Source organism: Triticum dicoccoides, chromosome 1A (genome assembly GCF_002162155.2).
Source record: "Triticum dicoccoides isolate Atlit2015 ecotype Zavitan chromosome 1A, WEW_v2.0, whole genome shotgun sequence".
NCBI classification, from domain to species: domain Eukaryota; kingdom Viridiplantae; phylum Streptophyta; class Magnoliopsida; order Poales; family Poaceae; genus Triticum; species Triticum dicoccoides.
In genome coordinates, this window is record NC_041380.1 from 507,870,526 (window position 1) to 507,876,508 (window position 5,983).

The window sequence follows — 5,983 nt, forward strand, 5'->3', positions numbered from 1 at the left end:
ATGCACGACAGAGATGGCAATGCGGGGGACAAGGGGTCACCGTCAGATGAGCCCACGCGAGAGGGGTCTAACGGTTCTCACCCAGCTCAGTCGCCTAGGGATGGGACCGGGGTTGAGCCCGCAGCATCACCAGCGGTGCCCATGACTACTATGCGTTTTGGGTCCTTTGAGCCAGCCTCGGCACCTCCCAGACTATGGAGTGACCGGGTAGATTCTGATGATTACCTTGAGCACACACTCCCTCTGTTGGAGTTCGAGGGGGATGCTTGCTTGTCTGCTGGACGGCCGACAAGGACTTTGGTCGGGGCTACGGTGAGGAGGCCAGAGGGTGCTTCTCTTGTCCTGGCGCCTCACGTGGACGCGACTCCGGTGTCGGCGACTACGTGCGCGATGAGTTGTGGGGGAGGGGGTTCGGGGCAGGTGGCCCCGTCTTCTCCCATCCCCATCCCGACCTCGGTGGCGTCGGTGACGCCGGCCCTGAGGGGGTCGGCCGGTGCTGGGAGAGGGAGCCCGAGGCAGGCGGCCTCGGCTCCTGCTTCTCCGATGGTGGCGGTAACCACCGCGACAGCAGCTGCGTTGGGGGGTGCTGGGGCAGGAGGCCCTGGCTCCTCCTTCTTCCCCGACGGTCAGGAGGACTGCTTCTCCCTCGCTGATGGCTCAGCCGTTTGAGCCGGCGGCTGGGGTGGGAGGAGGGCGCGGGCAGGTGGCCCCCGTTATCCCCTCTTCGCTCGCACCCATGGCCGGGGGCCCTGGTGTGGGGCACCCGTCTGAGGGGATCGGGAGCCCGCCGACGCCTTCTCTAGTAACCTCGATAGACCCTTTGAGGGACTCTGTGCCAGGTTTCACCAAAGAGGAGGTTGTCGCGTTTGGCGGGATCCCGGACCTATCTCCGCGGGGAGACGGATGAGTGCTCGCATCCTCGACATCCCCGAGGTTGATGATATGCAGCAGCGGTGCGCTATGAGGGCGGCCAAGCTTCAGGAAGCTGCTTTATCTTCTGGTATGTCCGTCAACTTATCTAATTCCCTATTGCATTTTTCTAATGAGGAGATTATAAATAATGCAAACCAATTAGGGGTTTCACTAGGTGCTACGGATAGTGAGATTACCAATTCGGTGAATGATCTATTAGATTTGGAGGCGGAACGTGCCTTAGAGGCTATTCGCAATCTTTCAACAGTTAAACCACTGAATGATGATGAGATTGATGCGCTAGGGGTTAGAGTGCTCGATAATCTGTGTGCGGATCTAGCACCCCCCAATCATGACTCTGAGGAAGATGATGTACCCCTAGAGAATGAGGCTAGTAATATATGTGAACCCGGTTATGAGGACCGGGCGACTGAGCCTAGTAAACCTAAGCGTAAGTGGAAACGGAAGATCTATCCCGATTCCGCAGTTCATAGGAGTGCTAGGATTCGAGTTACTAAAAAATTCCATGATGATCTATGAGAGGAATTTTTTGGAATAGCAGAGGTCTGAAGGACTTGGCTAAAAGAAGATTCCTAGCTGAGGAAGCTCTAGAGCAGAGGTTAGATTTTGTTGCTCTATCGGAGACGGGTAGAGATAACTTTGCGCCCCAGTTTCTCTCTTCTCTTGTGGATGGTATTGATTTCGATTGGCATTGCCTCCCTCCGCGAGGAAGATCGGGTGGTATCTTACTAGGTGTGAGATGCGATTCGCTTGAAGACCGAAGTGTCGTGATGGGAGACTTCGCGGTGAAGTTTCGAGTCAGGTCTAGGGTAGATGGTTTTAACTGGGCTTTGGTGGTGGTTTATGGTGCCGCACAGCCTGAGCTTAAAGCGGAGTTTCTGGCAGACCTTGTTCGAATCTGTGGGTCAGAACAACTTCCAATTTTAGTTGGAGGTGATTTCAATATCATCAGGAGGAGAGAGGAGAAGAACAATGATAACTTTGACGGCAGATGGTCGTTTATGTTCAATAGCATTATTGAAAGCTTGGATCTGAGAGAGATAGAGCTTTCTGGTAGAAAGTTCACCTCGGCTAATGCTCTACCAAACCCAACCTATGAAAAACTTGATCGAGTGCTTGCGAGCGTGGAGTGGGAACAAAAGTTCCCTCTGGTTACGGTGCAAGCTCTTTCGAGGGGAATATCTGATCACACCCCATTGTTCGTGGACTCAGGGGAGCCGAACCATGTGGGGAACAAGAATACCTTCTCCTTCGAGATGTCTTGGTTTGAACGTGAGGGGTTCTTGGACTTGATCGCCAGGGAATGGGATAGAGGTGTAGGAGGCAAGAATGCGATAGAGCGTTGGCAGAATAAGATTCGGCATTTAAGAAGTTTCTTACGGGGTTGGGCTAAGCACCTCAGTGGTGTGTATAATATTGAAAAGGATAGACTCCTTACTCTTATACAGGCCCTGGACATACAGGCCGAAGTCAATATCTTGTCGCCAGCCCAGCTTCAGGTTAAAAATGAGGCGGAGAAGAGGCTGAAAGAACTACTTCGCAAAGAAGAATTGAAGTGGGCTTTGCATGCTAAAGTCCGCAAAGTGGTCCAAGGGGATGCGAACACTCGGTTCTTCCATTTGATAGCTAATGGCAAGCACAGAAAGAAGCGTATCTTTCAGCTTGAGCAAGACGAGGGCACTATTTTAGGTCAGGATAACCTAAAAACATACATTACCGACTATTATAAGCAGTTATTTGGACCTCCGGAGGATAATTGTGTGTCCCTCGATGAGTCCAGGACTGAGGACGTGCCTCAGCTATCAGCTGCTGATAATGATATTCTGGTTGCCCCGTTTTCGGAGAAGGAGGTTTTTGATGCTATTGCACAGATGAAAAACAATAAGGCTCCCGGACCGGATGGATTCCCGGCAGAGTTCTATAAAAAGTGCTGGCACATTATTAAGGGGGATTTACTACCTATGTTCCATGATCTGTTCTCTGGACAGCTTCAATTATTTCACTTGAATTTTGGGACTATCACACTGCTTCCTAAGAAGACGGATGCTGTGAGAATTGAGCAATTCAGGCCGATCTGTCTCCTCGATGTTAGTTTCAAAATTTTCACCAAGGTTGGGACTAACAGACTCACACAGATTGCGCATTCTGTGGTGCAACAGTCCCAAACTGCTTTCATGCCGGACAAAAATATCCTTCAAGGGGTGGTCGTCCTGCATGAAACACTCCATGAAATCCATTCCAAAAAATTAGATGGAGTAATTTTTAAGGTGGATTTCGAGAAAGCGTACGATAAGGTCAAATGGCCATTCCTCCAACAGTCATTGCGTATGAAAGGTTTTGATGAAACCTGGCGCCGACAGGTTGAATCATTTACGCAAAAAGGTAGTGTGGGAATTAAAGTTAATGATGACATAGGTCATTACTTCTAGACACATAAAGGCTTCAGACAAGGAGATCCAATGTCCCCTATCTTGTTTAACATTGTGGTGGATATGTTAGCAATCTTGATAGGAACGGCTAAGGAAAATGGTCAAGTAGGTGGATTGGTACCTCATCTTATTGATGGAGGTGTATCCATCCTTCAGTACGCTGATGATACAATCATCTTCATGGAGCATGACTTGGCCAAGGCTAGAAATATGAAGCTTGTGTTATGCCTTTTCGAACAATTGACTGGGTTAAAGATTAACTTTCATAAGAGCGAGCTGTTCTGTTTTGGTAGGGCCAAAGATGAACATGATGCTTATAGGCAATTGTTTGGGTGCGAGTTGGGAGAGTTACCCTTCTCCTACCTGGGGATTCCAATCCACCATCGTAGGCTGACAAACAGAGAGTGGAAGTACATCGAGGACCGATTTGAGAAGAAACTGGGCTGCTAGAAGGGTAAGCTCATGTCATACGGAGGCCGATTAATCCTGATTAATTCGGTGCTCACGAGTATGCCAATGTTTCTCCTATCGTTTTTTGAGGTCCCGGTTGGTGTTAGGAAGAGACTAGACTTCTATCGATCGCGTTTCTTTTGGCAGGGTGATGAGCTTAAAAGAAAATATCGGCTTGCTAAATGGGATATCATCTGTAGACCGAGAGACCAAGGGGGTCTAGGTATTGAGAATCTAGAAGTTAAGAATAAATGCCTTCTTAGCAAGTGGCTGTGGAAGCTCTCATCGGAGACTGATGCTATGTGGGCTCAAATCCTTCGCAGCAAGTACCTCCAGACAAAAACTCTGTCCCAGGTTACAGTCAGGCTGACCGATTCGCCTTTCTGGAAAGGCCTGGTGAAAGTCAAACATGCCTTATTTAATAGGATGAAGTTTGTTATTGGAAACGGCTCGAGTACACGTTTCTGGGAGGATACTTGGCTCGGCGAGACACCCTTAGCCATCCAATATCCGTCTTTGTACCGCATTGTTCAACGACGTGAGGTATTCGTCGCATCGGTCTTTCAATCTACCCCCCTTAATATCCAGTTCCGACGAACGCTAGCGGGCAATCGTTGGGAAGAATGGCTCTGTCTAGTTAGGAGACTGATGGACGTCCAGCTTTCACAACAACCCGATGAATTACGCTGGAAATTGTCTAAGTCTAGAGTATTCACGGTTAAATCAATGTATATTGATGTTATTAATTCGAACTCCATTCCTACGTCTAAGCATGTTTGGGATGTCAAAGTTCCTTTGAAAATAAAAGTGTTTATGTGGTTTGTCCATAAACAAGTTATTTTAACTAAGGACAACTTGATAAAGCGTAATTGGACAGGACCTACTAGGTGTAGTTTCTGCGATCGGGATGAGACTATCAAACACCTCTTTTTTGATTGCCCATTGGCCAAGGTACTTTGGCAGACAGTCCACATTGCTTTTAATATCAATCCACCAAATTTTGTTAATGCGTTATTTGGGACTTGGCTTAATGGGATTGAGCCTGACTTAGCGAGACATATTCGGGTTGGAGTTTGTGCTTTGCTGTGGACCATCTGGACTTGCAGAAATGATTTGGTCTTTAACAGAATATCATGTATACACTTTTTGCAGGTCATATTCCGAACTACGGCACTGATCCGTTCGTGGTCGCTACTCACCCAGACGGAGGCCTGGGAGCATTTGGTTACTGGGTCTTTCCGCTAGGAGATGGTAGCTCGGGATATCTTCAACCGGTTTGGATGGCGGTCATGTAATAGGATAGGTATTTAGTTTCCCTATCTAGTTTGAGCCGGCCGGATGTGGCATCTTGTCTTGGCTAGTTGGTGTTTCTAGCCTTTATTTGGCTCTGTGTGAGCTTTCTGTATTTTTTTATTACTTTTGAAGACCTTTGGAACCATGTTGATACTTCTTTATTTGGTTAATAAGATGGCCGTATGCATCTTTCTGATGCAGAGGCCGGAGAATCCCCCTTTTCAAAAGAAAATGAAACATACAAAGAAGAGCCCCACCTATGATGGCAACGACGACTACACACATGTAACAAAGGCCGGGCTGAAAGCAGGTGAAGCATGGTGAGCGAAAGTCTATTGCAGAAGGAGCAGTCTTGAACAGGAAGCTCGAGCTGGAGGCGGTGAGATCCCCTCTCCCCATCTCTCATTCTCTCTCTCTATTTCTTCCTTCCCAAACCTTCATTGTTGCTCACGCATGTTGTGTAGTTTTCACTCATAGCTCCCGATGTCATTGTCGATGTCCTTCCCCGCAATGGCTCAGCTCACCAACCCGCCTTGTCCTCCTCTTTCTCTGGTGTGTGCCGCTCTAACCTACTCCCAGTATAACCTGCTTTGCTTCCTGCCTCCTTCGGTTGCGAACCCAGCGAGTAGTTCCTCCTTAGGCTATGTTCGGTTAGGCCCGACCCTGCCGGGATTGAGCGCCAATCCCCCCCGATCCGCGTGGGTTTCGCCCGACCGGGGTTCAATCCCGTTCTGCCCTCTGCGTTCCTTCGGTTAGCACCGGCCGGTATAAAATCCCGCTCAAACCTCTCCTAAACCACGCGAAAACCGCCGGGAAGTAACCCTCTCCTCCCACCCCATGGAATAAACCCCCGCTCGAGTCCTCTCTCTCTCTCTCTC